We start from the raw sequence: 17,283 nt of genomic DNA, 5'->3' as shown, positions 1-17,283 counted from the left end.
CAGATGGGAAGTTTAAATTAGGCAATGGTTGACAGGAGGAAAAACATTTGCTTTAAAACTGTTGGGAGTGATTTCAAGTTCATATCCTTTGAAATGAAACAAGGTCCATTTGTCACAGAGTGTAATACAATGGCACATGATTTGATTGGTTGGCTCAAGCTTGGTTAAGACTAAAATGCATGTGTGAGACAAAACGCAAATGAAGAACAGATAGTGGTAAGGGATGCTCAGAAAAAAATGAATTTGTTTTACATTTCCAGAAGCTAACGTATTAAGGCTTTTCAAATCTCCATGAACTCATCTAATACTTTTCTGTGATGGTTTTTACCTTAAAAAGGAAACATCTGCTATGCAGTGAGATGTGATTCTTTCAGAATTCAAAATTATCTATACATATGTGCATATATCATACATTCAAAATTGAGTGTCTTGAGACACAAGGGATAAATATATATATTTTTTTGAGTCTCTCTCTCTCTATATATATATAGTATATATATATATATATATATATATATATATATATAAGTAAGACATATCTATTTCTCTGAGCTTATCTTCCTAGCCAGGGACATATAACTGAGAAGCCTATAAATAATTCTTCAAAGTAATTAGAAATATTGGTGTAAATCCTTAAGACATGTACAGTTATTTAAGTTTTTATATTTTAAATTGCATATGGTATACATGGTATTTATTTTTACTGAAATTAAATATTTGGAACTATGGAATATGACTTTGCCTGCTCTTATACAACTGATATGGGCCTAAGATTTGCATTCATAAAATGATTAAATAATAGTGTCTAATTTAAACTTCACTTTCAATTATTCATGTGATATTAAGTGAAGACAATTTTATTAAACTCTTCCTTTAATGATGTTGATTTGTTCACACAATCATGGGTAGTCATCAAAATAAAAGTACTGGTATGGTCAAATAAAGCCTAGGTTACTAAAAAGAACATTGTTAATAATAAAGCTACATATGCTCTACCTTCATTAATTGAAGGAGTGTATTTAAATATTACATTTATAGATTCTCTGTCTTGCATGATGGTGTTTACAGATAATTTCTGCTCCTGATTTACAATCAGCAACTAGATAAAGCATATAAGAACTAAACAAGTTTACAACAGTAGCTTCGCTTGCAGTGCATCCTTAATTATTGCTTGGGTTCTGACTCTTGCTTTGTGACCTGACTGAATCATTTCTGTTCTCTCAGTTACTGAATTAACTTCTCTTCTTCCTCCTTTCCTCCTCTGATTCTAATTCAGATACTTTTTTCTAATCACACATCAGAGCAGTAATTAGCTTTATTTACTACACCTTTGAACTTCTGATTTTAGTTATCCTGATAATTTTATGTATTTTTCTGAATCATATGCTAATACTATTTTTTATTAATTTATACATTAAAAAATCTATTAACCTTGTGCTATAAAGATGAACTGGATTCACACACAGATATCAACTTCCCACTCTATTACCCCATAGTTATAAATACTACTTTTAGTTCCTGCATGTCTCTAAATATTTACCTTCAAAACTCAAAAGTATTTAAATCTCTATTTTTGTTACATCAGCAATTAACTATATCTTAATCCCTCCCCCTACAAGAATAATACCTTAGTGGATCTATGCCTTTTTCATCTCCAATTTTGACACAAACAAGATTTCTATTGTTTCCATTCTGTTATATGACCATAATTATTTATATAGATTTACTCTAAAACTTGAAAACCAGTCAACAGCATGTATAACATTTTGACTACATAACTTGTTCACCACAGAGCCTAACTGGATGTCAGAATTATGTATGTTTTGACCAGTAAGACATAAAACCCCATTCCTCTGAAAATAGCCTTCATATAGATTTTCCTTTCTGACTTATTGATCAGAATTGAGATACACTTTAGTCAGCTTCATATTTTGATCATATTTTAGCTTTTGTTTTAGTTTTGTTTTACCAACTAGAATTTCTTAATTTTTTCTTCCTATGGAGTGAATAAACATTTTTTGTCTGCATATTCCCAATATCTGTCAGATTATTACATAATCATTGCTTGAAATTGATTCCATTCTTCAAGTCCACAGATTTCATATTCTACTTTAAAGTGAAGCTTCATATTTGAACCAAAACTTACATATGTGGATTTTGGGTTTTCCCAGTGTTTCCAGGAAATACTTGCTTTCTATATTTCTTTGTACCCTTCCTGCTGCCTCAGTACTTCTGCTTCTAACTGTACCACTTGGGTTTTCTGCATGGCTACAGAGCCAAACTTCCATTTCTACCATCTCTTCCCTTTTGGATTCTACACCATCTTTTATCTCGTTTTTCTCCTCATTTGGTTGAATAACATCTTAAAAGTAATTTTCTAGGAATGTGTATACATGAGAGAGAAGCTTTGTGAGCTCATGCAATGGAGAGGTCTTGATTCTGTTTACCCAGTTGATTGGTAGAAGGTCTGAGTTTAGTATTCTAGGTTGAAAATAATTTTCTCTAACACCTTTAAAGGTATTTTCCCATTTTCTACTCCTCTCCTGAGTTGCTGAGGTGAATTCTCTGCCAGCCTTAATCTCATCCTTTTGTAGGGATTGTGCTCTTAATTACATTATTTGTTCATTTATTTTTAAACTTTGGAAGTCTTTGGGTTACCTATGTTTCTTGTGAAAACAACACATTAGATATAGTAAAATAAGATTACTGGAGAAGGGTCAGTTTACATGTTATTAAGATAAGAAAACTACGTATACTGTGAAATTTCAGATGTACCTAAAGATTGGCATGATCTTCTCCTTCTAAAACCATTTCCAGTACTGATCAAGCATGGTACATAAATATGCCCATAACTAAGTCAATTATTTGGAAAAGGACACAAGTATTTTTTAAAGTTCCTGAAAATATCCCAATTAATTTTTTTTAAAATATCCCAGGGGGAAAAAAAAAAGATTAGGTTAATTTACTAGCATTTGCTCAGTGCCTTAGCCAATGTATTAAGCACTGGAGATACACAACTAAATTTAAAACATCTTTACTAAACATAACAAAATGAAAAGACAACCCTCAGAATAGGAGAAAATATTTGTAAATGACATTACTGACAAGGGATTAGCCTCTAAAATTTATAAACAGTTTATGATGCTTAACAACATCAAAACCAACAACCCAATTGAAAAATAGGCAGAAGATCTAAATGGTACATTTCTCCAAAGACATACAGATGGCTGAAGGGTACATGAAAATATATTAAACATTGCTAGTGATTAGAGAAATGCAAATCAAAACTACAAGATAACATCTCACACCAGTCAGAATGGCTATCATCAAAAAAATCCATAAACAATAAATGCTGAACAGGGTGTGGAGAGAAGGGAACCCTCCTACACTGTTGGTGGAAATGTACAGTCACTGTGGACAATAGTATGAAGGTTCCTTTAAAAATTAAAAACAGAACTACCACTTGACCCTGAAATCCCACTCCTGTGCATATATCTGGAGAAAAACATGATACAAAAGGATACATGCCCCTGGATGTTCATTACAGCTCTGTTTACAATAGCCAAGAGAAGGAAGCAACCTAAATGTCATGAGAGAAGAACAAATCAAAAAAAAAAAAAAAAAAAAGTGGCACATATATAGAATGAAATATTACTCAGCCATTAAAAAGAATGAAACAGTGCCACTGTGATAATCAGACTGAAAATTTACTGAGCATTTATGCACCAGGAAGTATGTAAAGCTCTCTCTCTTTAAATGTATTATAAATACTCATTCCACCCAGTGATTCTTAGGTGCAGGTGATTTTGTCCTGCAGGGGACATATAGCAATATATGTAGACATTTTTGGTTGTCACCACTGAGGAAAGGTTTACTATATTGTCATCCAGTAAACAGAGGCCAGAGATGTTGCTAAACATTCTTGAAAGCACAGGAATGTCCTCCATGACAAAGAATTGGCACAAAATATCCTGGTATTGAGGTTGAAAAACTCTGATATAATATTCAACGTCATTGTGAGGCAGGTATCATTTTAACATATATTTTATAGATGAGAAGCATATAGCTACAAAATATTAGCTTGCATATGCTAACAGGTCAGTTAGAAAAAGACTGAGATTCAAATCCAGAGAGCCTGACTCCAAAAGTCACACTGTCATATTCAATATATAAACTCATTCCCACTAAAAGAGCTTACTTTAGCTCTTTACTGTAGCTAGCATTAGAGATGTATTTTTACACTGCTGGTTAGGTATGAGACAATAGAAAATCTCAACTTTCATGTCCATAGTACCATTTTTCCTCAAAGATTAATGGAGCCAAAGTCCCAACAAGAAAGGAAATGACTTAATTGTTGATAAGTAAACATTCACTGTATTCAAAGTTCAAGTATGTTGTACTCTTTACTTTTGTAGAGATAGGAAACCTGCTTTGAAAAGTGCTAATGAGAGTTGAAAGTTACCTTCAAGAAGTTATGCATATTTCAAAAGAAATAAAAGTCATTATGCATTCTCTCTAAAGAGGATACAATCTCAAACTGTCAAAACCCTAAACTCTTCTACATATATTACATATAAATGCCATCTTTTAAAAACCTCTTTCCATTTTTTCTTCTAAATTAGCTTAGTGGGCCATGGTTTTACAGTGTCTTGCTCTGGCCTGTGAATAATGTGACAGATAATTTTTCCACTTCTTCTTCCCTGTAGTTAAGTTTGACTGAAGATATGGAAAACAACTTTTATGACTTAGGTGGTAAAAATAAATGTTCTGTTAGCTGTACTGAGCTAGGTTCTGGACAGCCAGCATAAAATATTGCATGCTGAATTTATAACTGCCAATAAATAATTTAAAAAACTAGGGGCATTTTAAACTAATGTACATTAAATATTTTCTCAAAATAAATTGATAATGTTAGTAATAATCTCAATATACCTGTCATATTACTGAACAGCAAGTTTCTTAACATCAAAAAATTATTACACTTGGATGTGTTCAAAAGATAAACAGCAAATAAATAACATTCAAAACTAGGAAGAACTCATTTTAAAGATTAATTCTTTACAGTAAAGAACATGGCAACATTCAAAATGTGTCATCATGATAATAATCTATTCCTATTTCTACAATGGATAAGTTCAGCCCTTGTGCAAGAGGCTGTGATTGCAAACAACACAAAAATTCTCTCTAAGACAGTATAATTTAGCTTCGTTTAGTTTATAATGATCATGATTAAATCTAAACTATTATAAGCAAGCCACCATCTGGAACCATAGCAAATCAAGATTCTATTTTCTATGATGACCAATCATGGAAAGCTTATGCAGACTTCTACTTTGCAATATTGTATAGTAATGTGATTAGATAATCATGCAGACCAATGAACCCAGCTAACTGGAACATAAACAAATGTAGTGTGTCACTTGGAAATACTTCAGTTTTTTATCAGAGCCTTCTGACCAAAACTGCTAAAGTTATTTTAAAAGAACAGGAGTGAAATTTGATATCAAATTTGATATTCTGAATCTATACAGAAAGATATAAAAGAGGGGAGGGAAGTATGGAAATGTGGACATTTTATATGTGATTCATAGCAGCAATTAAGTACTTTCAGAAATAAATGAATAGCAACGTAGTCAAGTGAGAATTTACAAACTGATTTCTTTTGCAGGTGACCTTATGCGAAACAGTCTTTGCAAATGATCACGTTACAATGAGGTCATCAGGGTGAGCTCTAATCCAGTATGACTGTGTCATTATTAAAAGGGGAAATTTGAACACAATGGCAGAAACAGGGAGAACCCCACATAAAGATTGGAATTATGCTGCCACAAGCATAGGAAATATAAAGATTGCCAGCAAACTAACAGAAGCTAGGAGAGAAACCTGAGAAGTTAGGAGAGAAACATGAAACAGACTCTTCTTCCTAGCCCCCAGAATAAACTAACCCTGTCTACTGACACCTCAATCATGATTTTTAACATCCAGAACTGAGATAATACATTTCCATTGTTTAAGCCATCTAATTGGTGGCACTTTGTTATGGCAGCATCAAGAAACTAACATACTGTGTCATTAGGGATTCATCAATTTTTTATGGTTCTATATCCTAGGTAAAAACGCACTATGCAAAGATGCTTAGGAAAAAAATCTGTCTCCTTAACTAGCATAATATACTACTAGGAAAATAAGAAAATATAAGTAACGTCAAGGCATTACCCTGTTAGATGTCATGAGGATGATAAAAACAATAGTTGTGGTTCAGGAAAAGTTTATGTTATTTACAGGACCATTAAGATTTGTTCACTGGAAAATGTGGACTGTTGTTTTGCGAGGGAGAGGAATGAGAAGGAGGGGCATAATCAAAGCAGAATTTTAGGAGGTTAGTTTTTGAGTAGTTTGCAGAATTAAAACTGCAAACTGGGAGGGAGGAAAAGCTCCAAACTAGGAGACCAAAGTCCAGATGTGCTGAAATAATGAATGAATGGTTTGAATTAGTCATCAATCATGAGATTAAATGATAGCAATGAAATAAATTATTTCAGAATACAGAAAAAAATGAGTTCAGCATAGAATGACTGGCAAAAATGAGAGAAGAATAGATAGAAGTGTAAAGAAGAAAATAGTCAATGATAATTTCAAGAATTAGAGCTTGGAGATAATCAGTGAGGACCTACCGTGTAGACAGGGAACTATCCTCAATAATTTATAGTGGAAAATAATCTGAAAAAGAATATTTCTATATATGTATAACTGAATCACTTTGTTGTATAGCTGAAACTAACATAACATTGCTAATCAACTACATTTCAATTAAAAAAAAAAAAACAGATCCACTAGAAATAAATAAGAATTAGAGCTTAGGTAGATGGGCTTATGACTATAAGTTCTGGGTAGGTGGTATCACTAGAAGTCTGGATTCTGAAAGTAAAGGATATTATTTATAGATGGCTTCATGAATTGATGATTGAAACTGAGTCTAAACATGACTATGGAAGGCCTGTACTTCTGATACTGTTACTTTGACCTCTGCAGAGGCACAGGGGATTGTAGACTTGTAAGATCTGCTCTCTGCTGAATTTTCTCTCTGATTTATCATTTGACAGGTACAGTCTCAATTTTATTTTTCCTCCATAGTACTCTTGAGATTTATTTTATCTATGGTGTGTGAATCTGTATTTCATAAAGTGTCCAAGAATCTATGACAATGTTAAAAAAATTAAATATATATGTAAACTCTAAGGAAGTAAAACTAATAAAATTTTTAAATGAATTGCTGTTTACTATGGCTCAGATATCCCTCTTATCTACAGGAATCATTTGGCACTGAGCCCTGGCTTCTTTTTATTGTCATTCATTTGTTTATGCTCATGGATGAGCCTTGATGCTCAAAAGATTATGAATCCCTCGAACACTATGGTTTGAGCCATAGCTATACATGTTCTTAATGCATAACAGGGTGTTCTGTACATAGTTTGTGCTCAGTTAAACTTAACTGATGATGATGATTAATATTTTTAAGGAAGCAAAGCCTCAAATTCCTTTCCTGATACCATGTTTGTCCCTTTCTGTAATTCCCTTTCTCTGAAATATTTCTTACAAAAATAAACATGTCTAACATGTTTTTAGGAAACTTATAGACTTACAAATCTGGTATTTCTTTTAGCATCAGAATTATGTCTTCTATTTAAAATAAGCCAAATTCCATTCCTTATTTTCAGAGAAATGCTTTATAAATATTATATATGCAAGCATAGATAGAACCCATTAATAAAATAGACAAAACAAAGATATCATGAATAGCACAGAAATTCAGAAAACTATATCTTCCACCTCCCACACTAACCCCTACCCACCCACCCATTCACCCTCTATGAAGTGTCATTTTTTTATATGGCACTTCTTGAAAAATGACATCAGGGAATGATAGAGTGCAGTGTGGTACAAGTCTATTTTTCTGTTGCCTTACAGGTTAATCATAGCATAGTAACAGCACCAGCTATTTTGAAGGGGTGACATGCCCACTAGACAGAGACATTAATCATGCTCTGGGGCTCTTAACAACATGCACCCTCTCACCATCGCTAAGCACACACATATACTTTTGTTCAGTACTAAAGGCAAATACCTATAAGTTTAAGATTATGACCCTGGAATCATTAAATGCTGATTTATGTATATGTTTAACTGCATTTCTTTTCATTGACCCCTCTCTCCCATCCTCTCAGGATCTATTATGACATTATTGAAGGAACAAAAATATACTGCATCATTACAGTAGTGAAATAACATATTGGAACTATTGCACAAGGCAATCTCTGACACCTGTCAACCAAGTTGTCACACATTTTCTAGCTTCAGTAATCCAAGTGCTTTAAAGCTTCTAGAAGTTCATCCTTCAAAATGTATGTTGATTTGCAGAAAGACTCATGTCTCAGCAAACTTTAAAACATACTCCTTTATAAATATCATCCTGTGACTGATTATTAAATAAATTATAAAATTTATCCTGTCTTGGACTGGATCCTTCATTAACACTTGTACTATATTATTTGTTTTAGAAAGTGGATTTAATTATCTTGATATATGTCAGCATACTCATTTCCAAATACAGACTCTACATTGGATATCCTTAAAAATATTTTCATCACTCAGTAAATTAATATTGAATAAGTTAACATAAGAGAAATCAAAACAGCGGGATAACAAAGTTACCTAGAGATTGGTAAAGATAATAAACTGTGGAAAATTCTGAAAGAGATGGGAATACCAGACCACCTGACCTGCCTCCTGAGAAAGCTGTATGCAGGTCAGGAAGCCACAGTTAGAACTGGACATGGAACAACAGACTCGTTTCAAATAGGAAAAGGAGTACATCAAGACTGTATATTGTCACCCTGCTTATTTAACTTATATGCAGAGAACATCATGAGATACGCTGCACTGGGAGAAGCACAAGCTGGAATCAAGATTGCCAGGAGAAATATCAATAACCTCAGATATGCAGACGACACCACCCTTATGGCAGAAAGTGAAGAAGAACTAATGAACCTCTTGATGAAAATGAAGGAGAGTGAAAAAGTTGGCTTAAAGCTCAACATTCAGAAAACTAAGATTATGGCATCTGGTCCCATCACTTCATGGGAAATAGATGGGGAGACAGTAGAAACAGTGTGTCAGACTTCATTTTTTTGGGCTCCAAAATCACTGCAGATGGTGATTGCAGCCATGAAATTAAAAGACTCTTACTCCTTGGAAGGAAATTATGACCAACCTAGACAGCATATTAAAAAGCAGAGACATTACTTTGCCAGCAAAGGTCTATCTAGTCGAGGCTATGGTTTTTCCAGTAGTCATGTATGGATGTGAGAGTTGGACTGTGAAGAAAGCTGAGCACCAGAGAATTGATGCTTTTGAACTGTGGTGTTGGAGAAGACTCTTGAGAGTCCCTTGGACTACAAGGAGATCCAACCAGTCCATCCTAAAGGAGATCAGTCCTGGGTGTTCATTGGAAGGACTGATGCTGAAGCTTGAAATTCCAGTACTTTTGCCATCTCATGCGAAGAGCTAACTCATTTGAAAGGACCCTGATGCGGGGAAAGATTGAGCGCAGGAGGAGAAGGGGATGACAGAGGATGAGATGGCAGGATGGCATCACTGACTTGATGGACATGGGTTTGAGTAAACTCCGGGAGTTGGTGATGGACAGGGAGGCCTGGCGTGCTGTGGTTCATGGGGTCACAAAGAGTCAGACATGACTGAGAGATTGAACTGAACTGGTAAAGATATTTTTAATGCATAATGTTAGCAAGGGTGAGATTAAAAACATGCTAATATTCTTCCATAATGGTTTTGAAATGTGCCATCATTTAGGAAGGTTCTTTTAAGTATGTGGCTTAAAGCATTCATACTTTGACCCAAACTTTATGCCTAGAAATAACATCCCAAAAGAACTAGAAAGAGGAACAAACATTGAGTTTAAAACTGTTCCACAAAATATTATCTATAATAACAAATCAATGCAAAAAAATATATCCAATAATAGGGGAACAGTTGCATTAATTGTAATACAATTATATTATGGATTATTAGGTTCTATTATCATTTTTATATATTACTAACTTTGGCTTGCTAATATTTGGTTGAGGATTTTTACATCTATATTCACAAGATATATTAGCCTGTAACTTTCTTTTTTTCTAGTATCTTTTTCCAGTTTTGGTATCAGGATAATGACATTCTCTACAATGAATTTCTAAAATGATCTCTACATGAGTTGCTTGTATATTTTTGAGATTAATCCTTTGTCTGTTTCTTCATTTGCTATTATTTTCTCCCATTCTGAAGGCTGTCTTTTCACATTGCTTAAAGTTTCTATTGTTGTGCAAAAGCTTTTAAGTTTCATTAGGTCCCATTTGTTTATTTTTGCTTTTATTTCCAATATTCTGGGAGGTGGTCATAGAGGATCTTGCTGTGATTTATGTTGGAGAGTGTTTTGCCTATGTTCTCCTCTAGGAGTTTTATAGTTTCTGGTCTTACATTTAGATCTTTAATCCATTTTGAGTTTATTTTTGTGTATGGTGTTAGAAAGTGTTCTAGTTTCATTCTTTTACAAGTGGTTGACCAGTTTTCCCAGCATCACTTGTTAGAGAGGTTGTCTTCTTTCCATTGTATATCCTTGCCTCCTTTGTCAAATATAAGGTGTCCGTAGGTTCGTGGATTTATCTCTGGGCTTTCTATTCTGTTCCATTGATCTATATTTCTGTCTTTGTGCCAGTACCATACTGTCTTGATGACTGTGGCTTTGTAGTAGAGCCTGAAGTCAGGCAGGTTGATTCCTCCAGTTCCATTCTTCTTTCTTAAGATTGCTTTGGCTCTTCGAGGTTCTCCTGCAGCTCAATTCCAGAAAAATAAATGACCCAATCAAAAAATGTCCAAAGATCTAAACAGATATTTCTCCAAAGAAGACATACAGATGGCTAACAAACACATGAAAAGATGCTCAACATCACTCATTATTAGAGAAATGCAAATCAAAACCTCAATGAGGTACCACTACATGCCAGTCAGAATGGCTGCTACCCAAAAGTCTACAAGCAATAAATGCTGGAGAGGATGTGGAGAAAAGGGAACCCTCTTACACTGTTGGTGGGAATGCAAACTAGTACAGCCGCTATGGAGAACAGTGTGGAGATTGCTTAAAAAACTGGAAATAGAACTGCCATATGACCCAGCAATTCCACTCCTGGGCATACATACCAAGGAAACCAGATCTGAAAGAGACACATGTACCGCAATGTTCACCGCAGCACTGTTTATAATAGCCAGGACATGGAAGCAACCTAGATGCCCATCAGCAGACGAGTGGATAAGGAAGCTGTGGTACATATACACCATGGAATATTACTCAGCCATTAAAAAGAATTCATTTGAATCAGTTCTAATGAGATGGATGAAACTGGAGCCCATTATACAGAGTGAAGTAAGCCAGAAAGATAAAGACCAATACAGTATACTAATGCATATATATGGAATTTTAAAAGACGGTAATAATAACCCTATATGCAAAACAGAAAAAGAGACACAGATGTACAGAACAGACTTTTAGACTCTGTGGGAGAAGGCGAGGGTGGGATATTCTGAGAGAACAGCATTGAAACAAGTATACTATCAAGTGTGAAACAGATCACCAGCCCAGGTTGGATGCATGAGACAAGTGCTCAGGCCTGGTGCACTGGGAAGACCCAGAGGGATGGGATGGAGAGGGAGGTGGGAGGGGGGATCGGGATGGGGAACACATGTAAATCCATGGCTGTTTCATGTCAGTGTATGGGAAAAACCACTACAATAATAAATAAAATAAAATAAAATAAATAAAATGATCTCTACAATGAATGTAACAACAGACTGGTTCCAAATTGGGAAAGGAGTACATCAAGGCTGTATATTGTCACCCTGATTATTTAACTTATATGCAGAGTACATCACGTCAAATGCCAGGCTGGATGAAGCACAAGCTGGAATCAAGATTGCCAGGAGAAATATCAAGAACCTCAGATATGCAGATGACACCACCTTATGGCAGAAAGTGAAGAAGAACTAGAGCCTCTTGATGAAAGTGAAAGAGGAGAGTGAAAAAGTTGGCTTAAAACTCAGCATTCAGAAAACTAAGATCATGGCATCTGGTCCCATCACTTCATGGCAAATAGGTGGGGAAACAGTGGAAACAGTAACAGACTTTATTTTCTTGGGCTCCAAAATCACTGCAGATGGTGACTGCAGTCATGAAATTAAGATGCTTGCTCCTTGGAAGAAAAGCTATAACCAACCTAGGTAGCATATTAAAAAGCAGAGACATTACTTTGCCAGCAAAGTCCGTCTAGTCAAAGCTATGGTCTCTCTAGTAGTCTTGTATGGATGTGAGAGTTGGACTATAAGAAAGCTGAACGCTGAAGAATTAATGCTTTTGAACTGTGGTGTTGAAGACTCTTGTACTGAGTGCCTTGGATTGCAAGGAGATCCAACAAGTCAATCCTAAGGGAAATCAGTCCTGAATATTCATTGGAAAGACTGATGCTGAATCTGAAACTCCAGTACTTTGGCTACCTGATGAGATAAACTGACTCATTTGAAAAGACCCTGATGCTGGGGAAGATTGAATGTGGGAGGAGAAGGGGATGACAGAGGATGAGATGGTTGGTTGGCATCACTGACTCAATGGACATGAGTTTGAGTAAGTTCCAGGTGTTGGTGATGGACAGGGAAGCCTAGCGTGCTGCAGTCCATGGGGTCGCAAAGAGTCAGACATGACTGAGCAACTGAACTGACTGACTGACTGACTAACAATGAATTTCAGAGTGTTCTCTCTGATGGGTTATTATTTTATAAAACAACTTGAGAAATTTCATTAATATCTTAAATAAGAACAATATATACATAGCATGATTAACATTTGATTAGAAATAAGAAGGAAGGAAGAAAAGAAGAGGAATTATGGTTTGTAAGCATACATGTGTGTTCAGTTGCTCTCTTTGTGGCCCTATTGACTACAGCCTGTGAGGCTCCTCTGTCCATGGAATTTTCCAGGCAAGAACACTGGAACAGGTCACTATTTCATCCTCCAGGGGATCTTCCGAACCCAGGGATCAAACCCATGTCTCTTGTGTCTGCTGCACTGGCAAGTGGATTCTTTACCACTAGTACCATATGGGAAGCCTCCTTGTAAACTCACAGTAGATATTATCAAAATATTAATTTTTAACAATGTGTCCATTCACAAATGTAACATTACCAATAACTATGTTTCAATCAAAGAGTAGAACTATTTTTGCTTTCTAGTATAATAATTTATATTATGCTACATCTTGTTTCTCTTGTCAGATATAAGCAAAAGAACTGTGACTACTAAGAAAATATAAGAAAACTGAAGTAATTCTGACTAAATTCTTAACTAACATCCCTTAGTTTCTTTCCAGTTTTCTGACTTGTATCTTAGCTCAGAATTTATATTTGCCTCAATAAGAATCAAGCACAGAAAGTCTAATGATCCTCTGTTTAAAAATATCCAAGTATATTTTTGCTCAAAATATTGCTCAAATCTCCTTCTGCAAGAGCACCAAAATTACCACTAGCTGTTGAACAACCATCAACAGAAGGATGCTGGAACTCACCTAAAAAAGATATCCCCTGTCCAAAGACAAAGGAGAAGCTGAAACACGGTGGTAGGAGGGGCACAATCAGAATAAAATCAAATCTCGTCCCTGCCAGATGGGCAGATCACAAACTAGACACCACTACTGAAGAAATTCTCCCACTGTTCTCCCACAGAACTGAAGGTTTTGGCCCTTATGTCCAGAGGTAGGGTCTGAACTCATGAGCCTATAGACTCCAGGGCTGGGTCATATCAGGGCAAATAGCTAACAGGGAGGGAGCACAGCTTCCCAGCCTGGGTATCTGGCAAAAGGACTAGGAATCCTCAGGGAACCTGACTTTGAAGACCAGCAGGATTCGATTACAAGACTTCCATAAGACTAGAAACACCACACTTGGAGGGCAAAAGCAAATTCTTGTATGCACCAGGACCCAGAGGAAATTGAGCAGTGACTCCATAGGAGACTGAACCAGACCTACCTGCTAGTATTGGAGAGTCTCCTGTGGCGGCAAGGGTTGCCAGTGGCTTGCTATGGGGATGGGGGTGGTCCTTTGAGCGAGCCCTCTTGGAGGCTGTTATTAACCTTACCATAGAGCCTATAGACTCCAGGGCTGAGTCACATCAGGACAAATAACTAACAGGGAGGGAGCGCAGCCCCACCTATCACAGACAATGCGATTAAAATTTTACTGAGCATGACTCTGTCCACCAGGGCAAATCTCAGTTCTTCCCACCACCAGTTCCTCCAATCAGGAAGCTTACACAAGACTCTTAATGTCTTCCACTGGGGGACAGATAGAAGAAACAAGAAGAACTTCAATCCCACAGCTGCCAGAAAAAAGCCACATCACAGAAAGTTGATCTAAACGAAAAGTCAGAGGCATATGTTCTAGATGAAGGGACAAGATAAAACCCCAGAACACCAACTAAATGAAGTGGAGATAGGCAATCTTCCAGAAAAAGAATTCAGAATAATGATATTAAAGATGATCCAAGATCTCAAAAAAAGAATGGAGAAGATGTAAGAGATGCTTACCAAAGACCTAGAAGAACTAAAGAACAAACAGAGATGAACAATACAGTAGAATGAATCAATAGCAGAACAACTGAGGCAGAAGAATGGATAAGTGACTTGGAAGTCAAAATGGTGGAAATCACTGCTGCAAAACAGATTATAGTAACAAGACTGGGAAAAAAAAAATGAAGATAACCTAAGTTATGGGACAACATTAAACACACCAATGTTCACATTACAGGGGTCCCAGAAGGAGACAAGAGACAGGACCTGAGAAAATATTTAAAGAGATGATAGTTCAAAACTTTCCTAACATTAGAAAGGAAATAGTCAACCAAGTCCAGGAAGCACAGAGAGTCCTAGGCAGGATGAACTCAAGGAAGAACACACTGAGACACACAGTAATGAAATTGACAACAACAACAAAAAATGCTGAAAGGAAGAAGGGAGAAATAACAAATAGCATACAAGGGAATTCCCATAAAGTTAGAATTAAACATACCAACCAAAATACATAGACTGGCTGGGTGGATGAAAGCATGTCCATGTACACATTTCCACTTACTACATCACTCTACTTAACCCCTCAAATTGCACATAACTATTTTATACTGTTAGGTCAATCTTGTTTCCATTATGGCCTGTAATTGCAATTATCTTTTATTTTTTCTGGCTATTGACTGTGAAAACTGGTACTGTTTACTATTATCATTATGTAACTGTTTTAATACCATTGTATCATGATTGCTCAACAAAATATAATAGATTTCTATATCACTATAACTACCATGGAGTATGAAAACCTGTAACCATTTTTTAAAATTCAGATGTACATTAGAATTATCCTGTAATCATTTGAAAAAATACAAATGCCAAGGTATTGCTTTTTTTCTCCAAATTTCCAGATGTGAATTTGATGAGCAGCCATGTTTAAAAACAACTGGACTATATGATGATCTTTTATCAAGTTTGTTTCACTTTCTCTATTTAATATTCAGTGCTCTCATTTCATTTAGTTTATGTTTTTCAATTTATCCATCTCTTTTTTGTTGTCATTCTTTCTAAGGCCTTTATCAAGCATAGTATAAAAGCTTAATATATAGTATGCATAATATATACACTTTTGAAAGCTTATGAATTTTTGCTTAGCAAAAAAATTTATAATATTTTGGTTCCACTTGTTTGACTAAGTATGAATAGAATCCTAGATTTATAACTTATATTCATTTAAAACTCTGATATAGTTCCATTCATTCTCATACCTAGTATTACTAATAAATATCTGGAAAGCTTATTATTTTAGTGATTTTTTAAAAATTTGAATGAGGATTGAAATTATAATCCAATTCTGAGACTATAAAAAAATATTATGTGGTTTATAAAAAAAAGAACCGGAAATTAACATGTGACACATTATTACGGCAGAAATGGCAACCCACTCCAGTATTCTTACCTGAAAAATTCCATAGACTGAGGAAACTGGCAGCTACAGTCCACAGGGTCACAAAGAGTTGGATATAACTGAGCACACACATACACAGTATCATTAACTAAAGGACGGATTTTCTTCAAATTTCACAAAGTTTTATATTAGTGCTCATTATTTGCTTTCATACCTTATTCAAGATTCCAAATTGTATTTTGTTGCATTGAGAAGCTTCAGCTGTATGCAACAAATTATAAAAAATCCTCTTTTCATTTTTATTCTGTTACAAATATTTTCTAATTTTCCTTGTGATGGCTTCTTAGACATAATCATCATTTAAAAGTGGATATCTAATTTCCAAATACCTACAGTATTAATTAATAAACATAATTTTAAAAATTGTCAAAATTAAAGAATGGATGTTCTGTGACTGTATGTAACTTACTAGAAGAGATAAGTTACAATCAAAAATCAAAATAAAATTTATTAGGCAACCAGAAAATGGTCTAGTCTATAAACAGATAATAAAAATGCCAAATCATCAATTTCTTCTTTGTCTTGCTTCTTCGCAAATCTCTCCACATCTTTGTTTTTATCTCAAAGAGATAAAATTCCTTGAATAAAAAGTTCTATACTTCTTTTTGTCTCTAGTAATTGCCTAAGTACATAAGAAAATGCAGATGTTCTAATAATGTTTATCTCTTCTTTGGTTGATTAATATAGGACCAGTTGATAAGTACAAACCTGACAAACTCAAAAATCTAAAAATTTTACAGCAGGAGCCAACACAACATTGCAAAGCAATTATTCTCCAATAAAAATAAATTAATTAATTTAAAAAGTTTTTTTAATTTAATGTAAAGTTTTTTTAAAAGTAATTAGCCTCCAACTAATAAAAATAAATGAAAAAAAAAGTTTTTTTAAATATTACTGAAAATATTTTGGTATGCATACACACACCATTTGGGCTCATAACACACACAGTCTTACAAGCTTCTCTTAGTACACGGTCATAATCTTTAAAGTGAAATAAATGGCAGAGAGTTAGCACTTGAAATTTTCTCAGTTTGTTCAAGGTTCTATCATGTATTCCTTTGTTTAGAAAAGTGTTCTTAAATTAATGCTTGCTTTAAAACACACCTCCCAGACACTGTCTCCTTAACTGAAGACTCTTCATTTTGACAACTTCATACT

At 34.9% G+C, this 17,283-nt stretch overlaps 1 protein-coding gene across 8 annotated transcripts in view; it reads right to left on the bottom strand.

Moving 5' to 3' along the window:
• The window catches only part of NAALADL2 (N-acetylated alpha-linked acidic dipeptidase like 2), a 1,495,786-nt gene that overhangs the window by 271,802 nt on the left and 1,206,701 nt on the right, over positions 1-17,283 (bottom strand). The gene's annotated exons all lie outside the window — the stretch shown is intronic.

The sequence above is a fragment of the Cervus elaphus genome, chromosome 19, assembly GCF_910594005.1.
Source record: "Cervus elaphus chromosome 19, mCerEla1.1, whole genome shotgun sequence".
Classification (NCBI taxonomy): Eukaryota; Metazoa; Chordata; class Mammalia; order Artiodactyla; family Cervidae; genus Cervus; species Cervus elaphus.
This window is presented reverse-complemented; position numbering and strand designations above follow the sequence as displayed.